Genomic DNA, 16,221 nt, shown 5'->3' on the forward strand with positions numbered 1-16,221 from the left:
CAGCCAGAACCTGCTGAGGACCTCATAGAGCCAGACCAGCCACATCTTCTGGTGGGAAACAGGGACAGAGAGATTACCTGGGGGAGATTTTTCAGGAGGGTAGGACTAAAAGAGACAGCACTTATTAGAAAATGAGAATATCAAGCAAAGGTGGGATAATAGATCATAACCTCTCAAAGTTTCTAGATGCTTATCCTAATGAAAATTGAACCTCTGAACCTTCTGAGGTTAACTTGTCCCCACTTATCATTAGGAGATAATGTCAATGAAATGGAACATTGTCACAGGACAGCAGTTTCCCACTGCTAAATAAATACTGAGCCAAAGCCAAGATATTTATTTTCAAAGTGGGAGATATTTACCCTGTAAACATGTTCTGTTTCAGTGACTTTATGTCTGTTACACCAAACTGATAATGAGGTAGATGCTGCCTGCTGCATGTGGTTAAACTAATAAGAGTTTCTCTTTGTCCTCCTATTAAAAATATATTTTTTTAATTGGATTAGAGAAGATATTAGCTCATCATTTCAGCTGATCTGGAAAGCAGTTGATTCATTCCAGTGCAGTTTCTGATATACACCATACTTCAGTGACTCCTCAACGTAGAGAGCTAGAAAGCCCTGTTGGCATTCAACAGCTATAGAGCTGTAAATTAATTGTCTTGCTAGGCTAACAACTGGACATATTTATTACCCATTAATTTCAAGATGAATGGTGCCAAAGGAATATCAACAGTTTCTGGAGATATGGGGAAGGAGGAGGATGTCTGGGCCAAGAAGCTGCTCTTTACGTGGACCCAAGAATTTCCAGGTCTAAGCCCAAGCAAATGCAGGAATTTGGACAAAAGCACATCTGCTCAATCAAGCATGGGTAGTACGGGTGCCAGGAGAAGGGGATGGATATAGGGGCAGGAAGTATAGACAGTTTTAGTAGCCACTTCTATTAAACCAAATCTGTATCAGAGCTATGGACTGATTTCTCTCCTGCTTTGAAAAATCTCAGTCCATGATTGTTGACCACTTCGGGGAAACAGAAAAACTGTTTGCAAAAAGACCTTTATTATTAATTATTGCTCATATCAAAAGAAATCAAAGCTTAAATTAGAAGTTCTAAAATTCAATAAAATCTTCCTTTCTGGCTGTACTTATTGAATAAAGGCCTAAAAGTATAACTTAAAAAATAAATTTCTAGAGACAAAAAAATCTCATTAAAGACACTCCCTTTCCCAAGGGCACTGAGTTCCTAAGTCACATTGATGTTGGTAGGATATCTGTTTTCTTTAGTGCTTTTGTGGATCTGGATCCTCATGCCTTAAACTTATCAAGTTGCAGTTTCTTCAATAGCGAGAGTTGAATATTGCATATTTCATAGTCCTGGACTGGAAGTTGACACAAGTAGTAAAAAGCAGAGACTGTTAAGGAATACTTCTATACTGCAGTGAAGCACCTCTTCTTATTTACGCCTATCGCCCTTATTATTTTTACCATGTGGGCTTTTTCTTAGGCAAGGAATTGGGGTAGAATCACCTAATAAAACCATTAATCCATTGCCTAGCAGTTTGTAGTAAGGTATTCCCAGTGTTTCCACTAAGCACTTTCTCTGCTCCTCGGTGAGGCCAGGATATTTTAGTGCTTCAGAAATAAAGCAGCCTCAGAGCGTTAACCACAAGGGCACACCTTTATGACTTACTGTATTCCATTTTCTTGCTGTTGTTATGAACTCTCTCGGTGCATTATTCTGTTCTGAAAATGATTTGTTTTAAAAAGGAGTGTATTTACCAGGAGCAATCCTAGGCAACGCTGACATGGGTCTGAGTTGGCATTTTGAGAAACCTTGCTTTTCAGCATATATCCATAGCTCTACAACAGTCCTTCCTTGGACCACGTATGTCAATGATAATAAGATCTACAGCTTCCTCCATATTCAAGTTGCCTCAACATGCTTTTTCTGTAGGTTTATTTCAATTCATTTTAATATAGCCTCAGAGCAGATGTCATCAGGATCCAATAATCACAGTTTATTGGGTGGACAGAAAGCAGGCAGTGAAGTCTCTATTGGGATCTTCAGCATCAATTTATGAGGTGCATTGCAAAACTAAAATCCATCTGATTTCCATCAGCTTAGCAATAAATGTAGGCATAATGATTCTGTCCACTTATTTTCAAATCAATTTAACATAACTATCTCCCAGAATTAGGAGACATGGATCATTGCACAGTTTAGGCACTAATATAGTGGTTTCTACTCACCAATGTCCGATAGCACTGATTAGTTTAGCGTCCCACTCCTGTATTCACTCCACATCATTAACAACTATTGGAAACTGTAGATTTGTGTTGTTTGGGCTTTCCTACACAATCCATGCAATTTAGAGAGCAGAAAATGCAAAAAGTTTTAATATCAACTGCTGCAATTGATAAGTGCTTAGTGCATCAGAATGCTTAAAAAGATTTAGTGCTTTGGGGATAAAAATGTCAATAACTTAAAATTTGGAAAGTTGGACTGACATGTTCATGGAAAACTTGGACTGAATAAAAATGTCCATTTTAGAAGCAAAATTGAACTCTGTTTCATTTATGCTTTTTTCCAGTTCTTCAGCTGTCTCGTCAGCTTTGCTAGAATACACGTGGTTTACATCAGTATAGTTATGCTGATGGCTGAAATGGGGACAACTCCCGAGTTAGACAATGTATTAGTGGAATTTATATGAGTATGTAAATATGCATAGCAACATTTCAGTGTACACATTATTCCAGAGAAAAATACAACTCACAACATGTAAAGAAAGAATTGAGACATTAAGTTGGATGCATTTTAACATGGAAGTTTAATTTGTATTTTCTATGTTTATTTATAGGGAAGGCTTTATTATGAACAGGATGTTCATCTGATCAAATGCAATGATGCAATTAAATTGCTGCTTGTTGAAACAGGTTTTATGGTGCTTATTAAAAGTAAATATAAATAAATGTTTGAAGAGCTATGTGATCAGAAATGCCTTTTGATATTAGATGGAAATATATCAGTGCATGAAATGGCTTAACTGTTTAAATGTGGCAGATGAGTGTTTTTAACATCACCACACCAGGTTACTATAAATACGACTGACACACCTCATTTGGTTTTTTCAAAAGCATTTGTCAGAGACTTCATAGGAGGCTATTAAAAAAACAACACAAAGTAATCATGGGCTATATCAGAAATATCCAGGTCAAAGAATCCCGTATGAGAGTATACTGTTAGAAAGTCAGGCAATTCAAGAAGAGTAAGAAAAGACTTGTTCTGCTACCAGATGGAGTGGGAAATCTATGGACAGAAACACCCAAACAAGCCACAGGGTCTACTGCCTCTTTTGCTTCTGCCTTCACTGAAGAGATTGATGTCATGAAATGGCTAAAGCAATTAAAGACATGAACAAATGAGAAACACGGAGACTAAGTAAGATAAGTGCTTTTATTAGTTATATATTTTCATGGTCACTGAGCCTCAGGAAATCCACCACAAGGTGAGCACTATCAGAGAAAAAGAGCTGTCAGGACAATCTCAGAGCTGTCACTGGTTATCTTGGGGAGCTTATGGGGGGTTCCAGAATACCAGAAAAGTGCAATTATTGAGCCTATCTTTTAAAAAGGGGGAAAGGAGGATAGATTTGTCAGCTTAACTTCAATTCCTAGAAAAATCCTGGAGCAAATAACCAAGCAAACAATTTGTAAGCCCCTAGAAGATAACAAAAAGATGAGTGACAGCCAACATGGATTTGTGAGAAACAAATCTTGTCAAACCAACTTCATTTCCTCCTGTGACAGGGTAACAGGCTTTGTAGATAGGGCAGAAGCAGTAGATGCTATATGTCTTGACTTCAGTGAGGTTTCCAACAATGTTTCACCTGACACTGTCATAGTAAGGAAGGGAAACATTGGCTAGATTAAACTAGAATAAGATGGGCAGAGAAATGGCTGGAAACTTGTACGCAAGGCATATGGAGGAAAATAAAGAGTATTTATTAGGACAGAAGATGCCAAGCAACTGAAAAGAGGTCCAACCACTTGGGACGGTGAGAATTCAGAATGAGCTTGACAATTTGTAGAAACAGTCTGAAACATCTAAGATGACTTCAGGGAACAACTGGCTAATCAGCAGCTCTGCAGAAAAAGAACAGTGATGGAGAATAAGATAAGAGAGGATCCCTAAAATGAATATTATCAGCAAAGTGACACTTTTGCAGAGAAGCCAAATACTATTATGGGATGTACAAGGAGGAATAATCTCTCTAAGATGCATGACATAATCTTTCTGCTCTATTTGGCATGAATGAGGCTGTAGTTGAAGCACAGTGATCCCTCTGCAGTTTGCATTTCAAGATATATTTGGGTCAGCTGAAGACAGAGCAGAGTGATTAGGGGTGTAGAAACTTGACCTATTAGAAATCAAAGAGTCAAGATTGCTTCCTCAAGAGAAAAGACCAAGTAGTGACAGGATTAGTACTCTTCAAATACATAAAAGGTTGCTGAAAAGGGGAAAAGACTGAATTGTTCCACATACCCATTTTGTATGTGACAAGAAATAATGTGCTCTAAGTTGCAGAAAGCAATATTTATGTTAGACGCTGGAAGAATTTTTAATGGTAAGAATGATTAAGCACAGAAATATATTGCCTGAGAAGATTGTGAATCTCCATCACTGGAAACCTTAAGAGCATTTTAGATAAACATATGTCAGGAATAGTTCAGAGAGAGCTGGTCTTGCCTGCATAAAAGAATGACCTCTTGATGTTCCTTCCACCCATTCTTCCTTTATTTGTCCAAAACATTAACATGATGGTGCACAAAGGTTCACCATTCAGAGTTGCAGAGCTGAATGCATTTGCTAATGATGTGCACAATGGATAAGCAGGTGTGTTGGGTTTGCGTGGCAGGGTTTTGGTGGCGGGGGGGCTACAGGGGTGGCTTCTGTGAGAAGCTGCTAGAAGCTCCCCCTGTGTCTGATAGAGCCAATGCCAGCCGGCTCTAAGACGGGCCCGCCGCTGGCCAAGGCCAAGCCAATCAGCGCCTCTGTGATAACATATTTAAGAAGAAGAAAAACACTTAGAGAGAGAGAGCTTTTGCAGCCGGAGAGAGGAGTGAGAAGATGTAAGAAACTCTGCAGACACCAAGGTCAGTGCAGAAGGAGGGGGAGGAGGTGCTCCAGGCGCCGGAGCAGAGATCCCCCTGCAGCCCGTGGTGAAGGCCATGGTGAAGCAGGCTGTCCCCCTGCAGCCCATGGAGGAAGGATGAGGGGGTGTAGAGATTCCACCTGCAGCCTGTGGAGGACCCCACACTGGAGCAGGTGGAGGCACCTGAAGGAGGCTGTGGCCCGTGGGAAGCCCACGCTGGAGCAAGTTCCAGGCCGGACCGGTGGACCCGTGAAGAGGGGAGCCCACACCAGGGCAGGTTTGCTGGCAGGACTTGTGACCCCGTGGGGGACCCCACGCTGGAGCAGTTTGCTCCTGAAGGTCTGCACCCCGTGAGAGGGACTCCATGCTGGAGCAGGGGAACGATGAGAGGAGTCCTCCCCCTGAGGATGAAGAAGCGGCAGAAACACCGTGAGATGAACTGACCGTAACCCCCATTCCCCGTCCCCCTGTGCCGCTGAGTGGGGGGAAGGTTGAAGCCAGGAGTGAAGTTGAGCCTGGGAAGATGGGGTGGGGGGAGGTGTTTTAAGAGTTGATTTTATTTTCTCATTCCTCTACTCTGTTTTGCCTAGTAATAAATTAGATGAATTCCCTCTCTAAGTTTGGTCTGTTTTGCTCGTGACGATAATTAGTGAGTGATCTCTCCCTGTCCTTATCTCGACCTGCAAGCATTTCGTTATGCCTTTTCTCCCCTGTCCAGTGAATGAGGGGAGTGAGAGAGCGGCTCTGGTGGGCACCTGGCCTCCAGCCAGGGTCAACCCACCACAGCAGGACATTGGCAGATGACAGAACATTTACTCTAGTTAAAGTTTTACTCAGAGGAAATTTTAACAGTACTAAATAGGAAGTATGGTAGCAAAGATAGCTTGAAATACTTATTCACAGTGCTGGCTAGGCTAGCTGGCAAATCAGAAGATCTAGGTGACTCTGTGCATAAGACACACGAAGGGCCTGTTCAGCCTTCCCCAGTGGTCAAACTGACCATGAAAGAAAGGAGTCCACACTAACGCTCATAATGCTGTTACATGGAGTTTATTGTAGTTTGGATCATTCTTTAGCAGAAATACAGAAGTCCAGATTTGTATTGTTTCCTTATCACAGAGGACCTGAATTACTAGATTGGTTGGAGATGAGTGGGGAATATTACAAAGCTAACAAAAATAATGATATACTAGAGTGTATTCCATCTTATAATTCAAGATCATATGAGCACACAACATCATTTGTGCCACTCACAGTGATGAGGGAAATGAAACCCTAGAATATCCCTAATTGGAAATTTTTAGGTTACCTTTCATTTAGAGTAGCCTGGCTTGGAGATAGCAGTGTATTCACCAGAAGAGCAATAGAGCAACACTCATAAATAGGCGGTATGTTTTGAACTCCATAGACCGCTTCAGCTCTCTGTACAATAGAGGCTTGTATTCTGGCAAAGGGTTTCCTCCTTGGTTAGTAACTATGCACCGTTATTAGCCATCAGTCTCTACACTGGGCCATTCTTCCCTTGCAGACATGCAATCTATTTTAATTTGCTTCTTTGCAACTAGCAACTCTTTCTTATATGGGCAGGTTTTACCTAATGGCAGCACATTCCACTTCTCAGGGAAATGCATAGCAACAGATACAAGTCCACCCTATCTTTTGAATTGACCAAGGTGTTACCTGGAGTCTTTACCATGATGACAAGCCGAATAAAACCTATGCGCATCAAGGTGCTAGTGATTCCTTGTAAGGAATATTGTCTTCCAAGTCATCAAAGAATAAATATGTTCTCCTAAATTCACAAGATATAACCCAACGCTGCTAGGTTTTCTTGATTTTTTAAGATGAAGAAACAAGATCTTCCTACCTGCCTAAAGTGTCAAGGAGAGAAACCTCACTGTGTGTATTTCCTATCTAAATATATTTGTCTCATACCAATATAAAATGATCGTTGCATTTTCCCAAGCTGCAGTTATCTTTGCAAAGTATATAATTGTGCCTCAGAGTCTCTAAACTCTGTTGGTGTTCTTCAGGATATAAACTGCTACACAGATAACTAAAAAATCATCTACTTTCATGGTTTAGGCTTGATCATAAAGGAAAGACAATTGCTTGCACAACATTTTGAGGAGGAAAAGTTATTAGCAGAGTTTAAAGGTGTTACTTGTTGGAATACAGCAATGCAGACTTGACAATTTGAAATTACTATAAGTGTCACTAAATAAAGTAATGGGGTCAAATCTCATGTGTCTCTAAAACTGGTACAGGTCCGTGGAGTTTAACAACGCTGTGCTAATTACATCAACAGAGAATTTGCCCTCTAGTTTCTTAAGGCCTGTCACAGACAAAAATGCTTTGCACACAGGCATTTATTCTCAATTTGAAATCCTTGGATGTGCTTGGTTTTGTTTATATAGATGCAGAGACTGATGCAGGGATAGATCTGTGCAGTTCTCTGGCTCTGGCATGGCTACCAGCAATCCGTACGTTTTCATTTTGAACTCTGGCACCTCAGAATAAGCTGGAGAAGAACTAATAACTCTGCCTGGTGTCTCCAGGTCTAGAGAGATCTGAAATGCTTTTATTGATAGACGATGAACTCTGTTTGTGACTGAGGAAGGTGGGGAGAGTTGGGGGGGGGTTCTGCTTCTGAAAAAAATACAGCTATTGAACTACTTTTACTGAGGAAGAGAAAAAAGCGAGCAAACAAAACAACTCAATGTACTGTGTATTAGGCCTGACTTCACCTTAGGCCCTTTATCTACTTTTTTCATCCTGTTTTCTCTCTGCTTTATTCCCTGCTCTAGCCTATGAGGATTTGACAGTGCTGCCCTTTAGCAATGCTTCCTCTACATGGGAGTGCAGCTAAATATTAGCTAGTTTAATGACACTCTCTGGCTCCCTAGAAGAGCAGCATTCATCATCATCACTTAAGAAAACACCTTATCTCAAGTAGACAAGCTCAAGCAGGTTATTGCATCCACATCCATTACGAGGTTGCGACATCTACACTGAGGTTACCAAGAGTCAACATACGTTTTACTACTACTTCAGAGAGAATTAATGTATTGAACCACAGTGCTAGCTAATTATCCATATCATTGACCCCGACACCTTAATGGAAAATATTGTTCGCCCATTGAACAGCAGCTCACACAGAATTAGTGTTCCATTGAACATATTCTAATTAAGGTCTGAAAGCACATACATGGTTAGAACGAGGAAAAGAGGCCACTCTTGGTCTACCTTACTCCCTCATTCCTGTTCTTCTTTCACACACAACTCTAAGTGGAATTTCAGTTCATTTATGTGTGTTGCAACCTTTTGTCACACAGTGATGTCCAAGCTAGTTTCATCTTGGGATCCTAAGATCATAGGCTCATAGGTTAATGTGGACTAGAAAGGACCTCATCTAGTCCAACCTTCTGCTCACAACAGGGTCAGCAACAAGGTCAGACCAGGCTCCTCAGGGCTTCAATAGCTTTGGGTAACAGAAGCAATGCAGAGGTGTAGGCACAGTGCTCCACCGCTCAATTGGATTGCTACTGCTGATCACTGAGGCCACTGCGTTGCTCTGAGTACCACAGCCATCTCTGTTTCCCTATGTAGGACTAATTCCACCATGCAGAGCACTTGACTAGCTGTGCCTATTTCCTTTTAATTATACTCCTTACTAACACCCCACACTCATTTACACTGAGGTAGTAAGTTGCAGAAACTAGTTCTAAATATATAATTATTTGTGGTTTGCCAATCACCATCTATTTTCTAGTTTCTTTTCCATTATTAATTTGCTTCCTCTTTCCTTACTAGTCAGTTGTCTTTAATATCATACTTTTAGGTCTCTATAGGTTCCGATGAAAAGGAATTAGTCTTCTGAGTGTGTTCTCAGAATTAATCTTGCAATTATCTACTTCATATTGTTCATCACTCTGCTCAGGCTCTCTCTTTAAGAAGATTATTTGGCCTGAATAAATACCTTCAAGGTTTGAAGACTCAGCTTCAATAAAGTTTACAGAGGCTTTTGTCTTTATCAACATTATGAAAGTCTGCAGTGTGATTTTTAAATTTAGCGCCATAGTGTTTTCCTTGAACTCATATCAATACTCTTGCCCAAGAGTTAGCCAAAATAGTTTTTCAGTATTTTGATTCTTCTCTTCCTCACTGGCTCAGAAACTGGATTATAGGGTGTAAAGATATGGAAAATGTTAAGAACATGTGAAGATCAATGTATAGGACTGAAAAGCGGAGATCCAAGGATTATATAGCATGTTTCAGATGGCTATAGACCACTCACAAAAGATTTGTTGCCCTGACCTTAAGTTTTTGGTATATTAACTGTGGTAGCATCTCAGTCTTTATTCAAAGTAACTTCAGGCAACTCTGAAACTTTTAGAAGTGCTCGCAATTTTGAAATCATTAAAAATCAAGTTCCTCTGAAATGAGCAAAACAACATTGTCTCATGGCAAAACTTTCATGAAACAGTCAGAGACATAATAATGGCTTCAGAAACTGAGATCCCTAAGGAAACACACCATCACTTCAAAGCACCAACGCACAGATTTGCTCAGGACGAAGCTGGCTGCCAAGAGCAAGAGCATCTTCCTAGTCTTGAACTTTTAACCAAATACCAATATGAAGATATAGGCACCAAAACCAAGACATTGTCCACAGAAAAGTAAGTCTGACCTTGACTGAGCAGGAGGTTGAACTAGGTGACCTTCTCTGGTCCCTTCCAACTTGTGATCCTATAAATCATGAATAAGAGTATTTTTTTTTTAGGATATATTCTTACAAATTTAATTGCCAGCTTTATTACTGTTCAGTTAAAACTAGGAATTTTCTGAAGAAATTAACTTAAAAAAAAAACAACAACAGCAGAGAAGGTGTAAAATTAAATTAAATATCACTCTTTAATATCTAGTCCAGAAAAGGCAAAGTTTGTAAGGCAAATACAGTAAATCTATGTACATATTTTAGTGGATTAGATGTATAATACACCTGGATGACTGTCCTATGCTATGTTTTATTTGCTACACTAAATGCATCATATCTTACAGACCACAGAGAATTGTGCTGCTGTATTAATTACATTTTTAAGTGATTTTCTAATCTTTGGACCATTTTAGTATCTGACTGTTGCAGAGAAAGTGTATTAGAATTTCACACAGCACTGCTATTTGAAAGAATTTAAATAGTAAGCAAAAGCTCTCATTTTTTTGTGTTCTTTCAGCCATTTATTTCTATTAGTATCAAAGTGAATGTTTTACATTATGCAAACATTCATTGCAAAAGCAAGTTGGATAGTAGGTAAACTCTTAGAGAAGAAATATAAGCTATGATAACATTACCCAGTGTGGATGTGTTACACTTAAGACATTAACTTCAGTATAAATCATTCTTCATATGAAATGAAAGTGCTTTATTGCATTACAGCAAGATCCTAAAACACAGTAGATGGATGTTCTAGGATGTATTCTGGGTGTTCCCAGTCAATTGCTGCTCTTTTTAAAGTAAAGGATGAAATTGTAGACAATGATATCCCAAAGAACATAAAAATCTGATGTATACCCACAAAATCAATGACTATTTAGAATGAAGCTTGAAAACTTGGTATAAAACACTATCTTTATCTCATCAAGCTAGGCCTACATCTTGTCCCATTGAGGGGATTTATGGAGGCAGTACTGCAGTATCTTTAAATGAATGTGAATTCCCCTGCTCCTTCAGGTCTAAGACACACAGTGGAACGTTATGACCTGTTGAGATTTTTCTGAGCAGCAGCAAAGGGTATAGCAGCTTCACTTAGAGGGATATGGGAAATCAACCAGGTTTTCCTTTTAAGATTCTCTTTGCTTGTGAATAATATAACCATCGCATAAAAGTATGTTTAGCCAAACAAGGAATTAATTTGTTTTCAGAGCCTGCTGGAAATTTTCCATCCATGTTCTTTCAGTAGGGGAAAAAAAAGTGTGAAAATGAAAAGTTCTTCTGGAAATGTCATTTTTCTGAGAAAGGCTTTTTTTCTGCCTTAAAAACATGTAATATACATTTGGACTAAAAAGCATATTTACTGGTTTTGGTTTTTTTTTTCCCCAAGAATTTCCTCTCTACATTTCTAACTAATCCTTAAGTAGCAGTTTTCATCAGTAGCTTTCAAATCAGCACAAAGGAGAAAAATGTCATTGTTCCTCCTGAACCTAAGGCACAGCAAGGGGGAGGAAGGAGATGCTAAGTGGCTTGCATTAATCACCCAGCATGCCAGTGCAGCAAAACCCACCTCCCAAACCCTAGGACACTTTTCTACCTACGTTTGCAAAACCAGCCAGCACTCCCTGTATGCCCGCTCTTTTGGCAAGAATCCCACTGAAATCCTCAGCCCAAAAGACCTTTAAGTATGGCGGAATATGGATTTAACCTTCATATTTGAGCAGTTCATCTGCTGAAGAAGGAACTCAAGGCTCAATTAGAAGCAAAACTTTCCTTCCTTCTCAGTTCATCAGCTTTTGAGTATTGGGAGCCAAACCACATGAATTTTTTTGTGCCTTGAATGTTTATTGTTTTACTTTGTAGCTCAGCAGACAAAGAAGAAGAGAGCAGGTGTGGAAGGCAGGGAAGAACAGTGGGAATCCTTCAAGACAGGAAAAAATACTCTCAGGCATGGGGAGAAAAAGAGAGAATAAGTTGCTTCGTGCTACCAATGCCTACAGTGGAGGAGCTAAACTACATTCCCAACAGCAGTTCTGCCTCTTTCTCCACGCACCTCATTTTTTGCATAATAAGAGAAAAAGATACTTTGTCATGCTGTATTAAAGATAATTATCTCCTGCAGTCCTCCTGGTTTTCTGTGATTCTATAGTTAACCCAGTTACAGCACTTGATATTTGCACAGCAACTGGTTGTTACTGCCTCAAAACAGAAATCCTTTGTTTGTTCCTGAAGAACTCCTTATCAATCCAGATGTTGACCTTGATTGCTGGTCATTCAGTCAGCAGCAGCGTGGTCAAATTCAAGGAGACCTGTGGTCGACCCTTTGACTAGTTTGCATTCCTGAGAGCTCTGAAAAAGGTCTACATGGCTGTAACACATCTGGGGCCTATGTCCCTCTAGAGAAAATGGTACTGACCCACACCATCATGGCACAAGAGGGAACAAATATCCACAGAAGTTTTACTGAGTTGCACATAGGTGTGGAGGTGGAAAAAAAAAAAAAGGTTGTATCTAGTGGGGTTTGATTTACTGATGATAGCCGCTTTTCTAGCCAAGGGTCATTTGTAGGAAAACCAGTCCCTGATGGAGACATCCAGAGGACCTCTTCTGGAGGTCTCGTAGGTCTGTACATTCACAAAACCTTGAAATCTGCTGATATCCTTGAGAATATCATGGTGCTCTTCATGTTCTCTGATACAGCTGAATGGATGGCTTACAGATAGATGTGAGCCACAACTGCAAAAAGAGTCCAAATAGATGAAAACCAGACCAATAAGAGAGATTTCCTGAACGAGGGCGAGAGATAGCTATACATCTATCATTGAATACAATGTGCCTACCAGTGAATATCTTCGGAAAACCTACACGATGCAGCCAGTATCGGAATACCGGAGACATTCCAATGCATTAGAGGGCTTGCAGACTGGGAACTACAAAACCTCGTACCCCAGTATTTAAGCACCCAAAGGCTTGGCTTTGCCTACAAGCCAACACTGTCCTCCTTGTCTCAGGGCTTTCTTTCTCGGACTTGCAGGAGGGCAGAGTCACGTGCTAGGGCAGCGTACTTAAGTCCCTACTGTGTATTTTTACCTTATGGTAATATCTAAAAGCACCAGCTGAAATAACTTGCACTGTGCTGTGCTCTGTACCAGCACTATAAAAAACAGTAGGATTCTCAAGCCACCTATCATTTAAATAGACAAAAGAATGGGAGAATGTAAATATTATCATTCCCATTGAGCAAACAAAGAGTTGGTATCACTCGGAGGGGGGGTCAGGCGGATTAAGGAAGAAACCCCAGATCTCGCGACTCTCAGGCCAGTGTCTGAACCACACAACTGCAGTTGTGCTCTCCACAGAGCTGCTGTCTCTGAGTTTTGATCAGCACATATTGCTTCCAGCAGTTACCCTCTCTGATTTCCATATCCCTATTAAATTTTCTATAGATGATGTAAAAGGTCAGGAGGAAAAAAAAAAAAAAAGCACATGTAAACGTGTCGAGAAAAATGCCATCCCTTTTCTGAAAGCTTACTGTAAAATAAATAAATAAAGTAGTATTAAAGAATGGAAAAATTACCAAGGGAGTCATAAAAAGTTAGCTTTAGGCCAGAGAAATGTTGCTTTTCATTTCTATATAGTACATGAGAATATTTTGTGGACTAACAGTGCATGAATAATGTTTTATTAAAATGTATATCTTTACAGCTTTATTTTATCAGGTCCTTCAAGGCTTGGCATAAAAAAGGTTTAACAAGTTTGACACATGCTGATTTAGCATTTATACCACAAACTGAATCTCCTGCTTTGTGAGGGAAAATAGGCCAGCTTTCAAAATACAAACACTGTGAAGTAGTCAAAGTGAAACAAAACAAAAGTGAGAAGTGGGAAGGAAAAAAAAAAAAAAAAAGGGAAGAAGAAGAAAAATGCAAACCATGATCATTCCAAACCCGCTGTGGAAAGGTTTTGTACTAACTTAGAAATTATATTGCATTAAATGTTGCAGCACTGATGGTCTTAGCATCCAAGTTTCTTAATATAATATGCAAGTCTGATCTATAGAATTCAGCCAAAAGTAGTCAGGGAGATTTTTTTCTCTTTTCTTCTTTTAAATGAGCATTTGATCAGGCCCTTCCTGAGCAATCTTAACACTTTCATCTACTAAACATTTTAGCCAAAGAAAATATTTCTGAGAATGTAAAACAGTTTTAAAAATTTAAATTAATGTCACATCATCAGTTGCAGAAGGAGGTATTTTAGAAATCTCCTCGTACAGCCTTAGGCTCCAACCCAGAAGAAAGGCACCCTAATGTTCATTAGGGTTGTTACTTGCGAGTTGGTTTACAGGGCAATAATTATGCATTGCTGTAAACCCCAACATTTAGGAGAAAAAGGGCTTGTCCTGCACTATGCTAAACTGCAACCTAGATTCCTGTGACACCGAAGTTAGCCAAACCTCAGCTAAACTCTTAGCTAACCTGTCTTGTACAGGAAATTTTTAAATGTTTTTAATCACTTTCTTGCTTTTTGTACAAGCCCTGGATAGCTGGCACGTTTTGTAACTTTGCATTTCCATTATTAAAATTGCCAGATGGAGGCCAGTTAAAATGATTTTTATTTCTGTTACTGTGATATTTTTTGTGCTTCTGTTTTTTAAAGTAACCAGATGGGGGTTAGCTAAATCCTCTGAGCTACTTGTTTATACAAATGGACTGTAGAGACAAGTATATAAATCTATAGACTAAGCTTGCTGGAATTGCTACAGCACTGCAATAGGCAGAGAACGGGTAACATACCATTTTGTTAACAGCACATCATCTTTATAGAGCTAATCAATAAACTAATTAAGATTTGGAGTTGTACCATCGCCTAACTTCATGGTGAGGCTTTTATGTTCTATCTACATCTCCTCCACATTTCCTATATTTCTGCCAAATTAGATACAACAGATATTTGCCTCTATCGTGACACATATCTGAACTTTTATTTCTTGGTATTTTGAACAGCAGGGACCCACTCCACATCAACTTAACATGTATGTTAGAAGGAAAGCTAGTTATATATGAAACCTCTAATATTTTCTCTGACAAATACATTCTTATGACATTCATTTAATCTAAAGATCATTTTCCTGACCTCTCTATTCTCTCTGTTTTAAAACTCCCAAGCTTTCTAGCACCATAAAATCCTTTTAGTAGCAATCATTCCAGATGTAATTAAAATATTTTTTATTGTTATAGAAATTTTCCTACTATTAATTTTGGAACTTCAAGACATTCCAAATCTACTTGTAAGGGTTATTTCATTTTCCAGCAGGGTAAGTGAACAGAGTCATTTTCTACAGCAATCCAGGAGAAGGAAACAGTGACGGCTGCCACATTCCATTGCAATTTCCCAAAAATATACTTTTTAAAAGTATACATTTTATAAAGCCTGAATGTCAAAAAGTAAAATTAACAGAGCTGGTCTCATTAATTATACATCATGATTTTGATGAAACCAACAGTCCTTTACTTACATGCACCTAATTGAAACAAATGAATATGGGAAGTATATATCAGAAATTCTGTAATTTATTAAGCTTTGCGGAACCATCATTTCTTCTTTTCGAAACAGAGTACTTTGTAGTTTTAGCCAACAGCTTTATCTTAACTGTGTCAACTAGAATAAATCTTGCCTTAACAATCTTCATAGGCAATGCAATACTGGGGGGGAATATGCTGTTTCTTGTGCTAACAGGTGTGGTAACATTAACAGAAATTGTAAGATGATTTTTGCCTTTTTAGGGTATATTTACTATAAGACAGGATCATACTTTCCTGAATAAACAGCATAACTCTGTACAACAATTGCCAATTTCTTTCCATTGTATGTTTTATTGCTGGGCGATTCAAAACTGAAAAACTGCTGAAATTGTCCTAGGAAAAAAAATAGTTAGATTGGCTAATGGGGATAATGGCAAGTGATAATTGGGAAAGCTATAGAAGTTGGAATTTTTCTAGTCTAATAATGAAGGAACAAATGTTAATTTTGACTGCTTTGCATTAATCTGCACAAGAGAAGATTTGTATAGCAATAGCAATCTGATCAATGAAGAAATTGTCTTGGGATTTTCATACAAATTCACAAGCTCTGCAAATCTGCATTTTCTGGTGACATATTATCCTGTTTGTTCAGTTGCCTCTCCTATGAATTTCCATTTCAAATTTAACTTCTAAACCCTTTGTGAATATAGTAAGGCAGTGTGACAACAGCAGAGTGCTCTGAATCCTTATAGCACTTTCTAACAAGTTCTGTGGCAAATTTCTCTTAGCTTCAATGGCAATGGCTCTGAAACACTATCACAGATAGAATTTAATGC

General features: G+C 39.0%; 1 protein-coding gene across 1 annotated transcript in view; it reads left to right on the forward strand.

Annotated features, from left to right (window-relative positions):
- The window catches only part of CELF2 (CUGBP Elav-like family member 2), a 577,644-nt gene that overhangs the window by 159,344 nt on the left and 402,079 nt on the right, over positions 1-16,221 (forward strand). The gene's annotated exons all lie outside the window — the stretch shown is intronic.

Source organism: Grus americana, chromosome 1 (genome assembly GCF_028858705.1).
Source record: "Grus americana isolate bGruAme1 chromosome 1, bGruAme1.mat, whole genome shotgun sequence".
NCBI classification, from domain to species: domain Eukaryota; kingdom Metazoa; phylum Chordata; class Aves; order Gruiformes; family Gruidae; genus Grus; species Grus americana.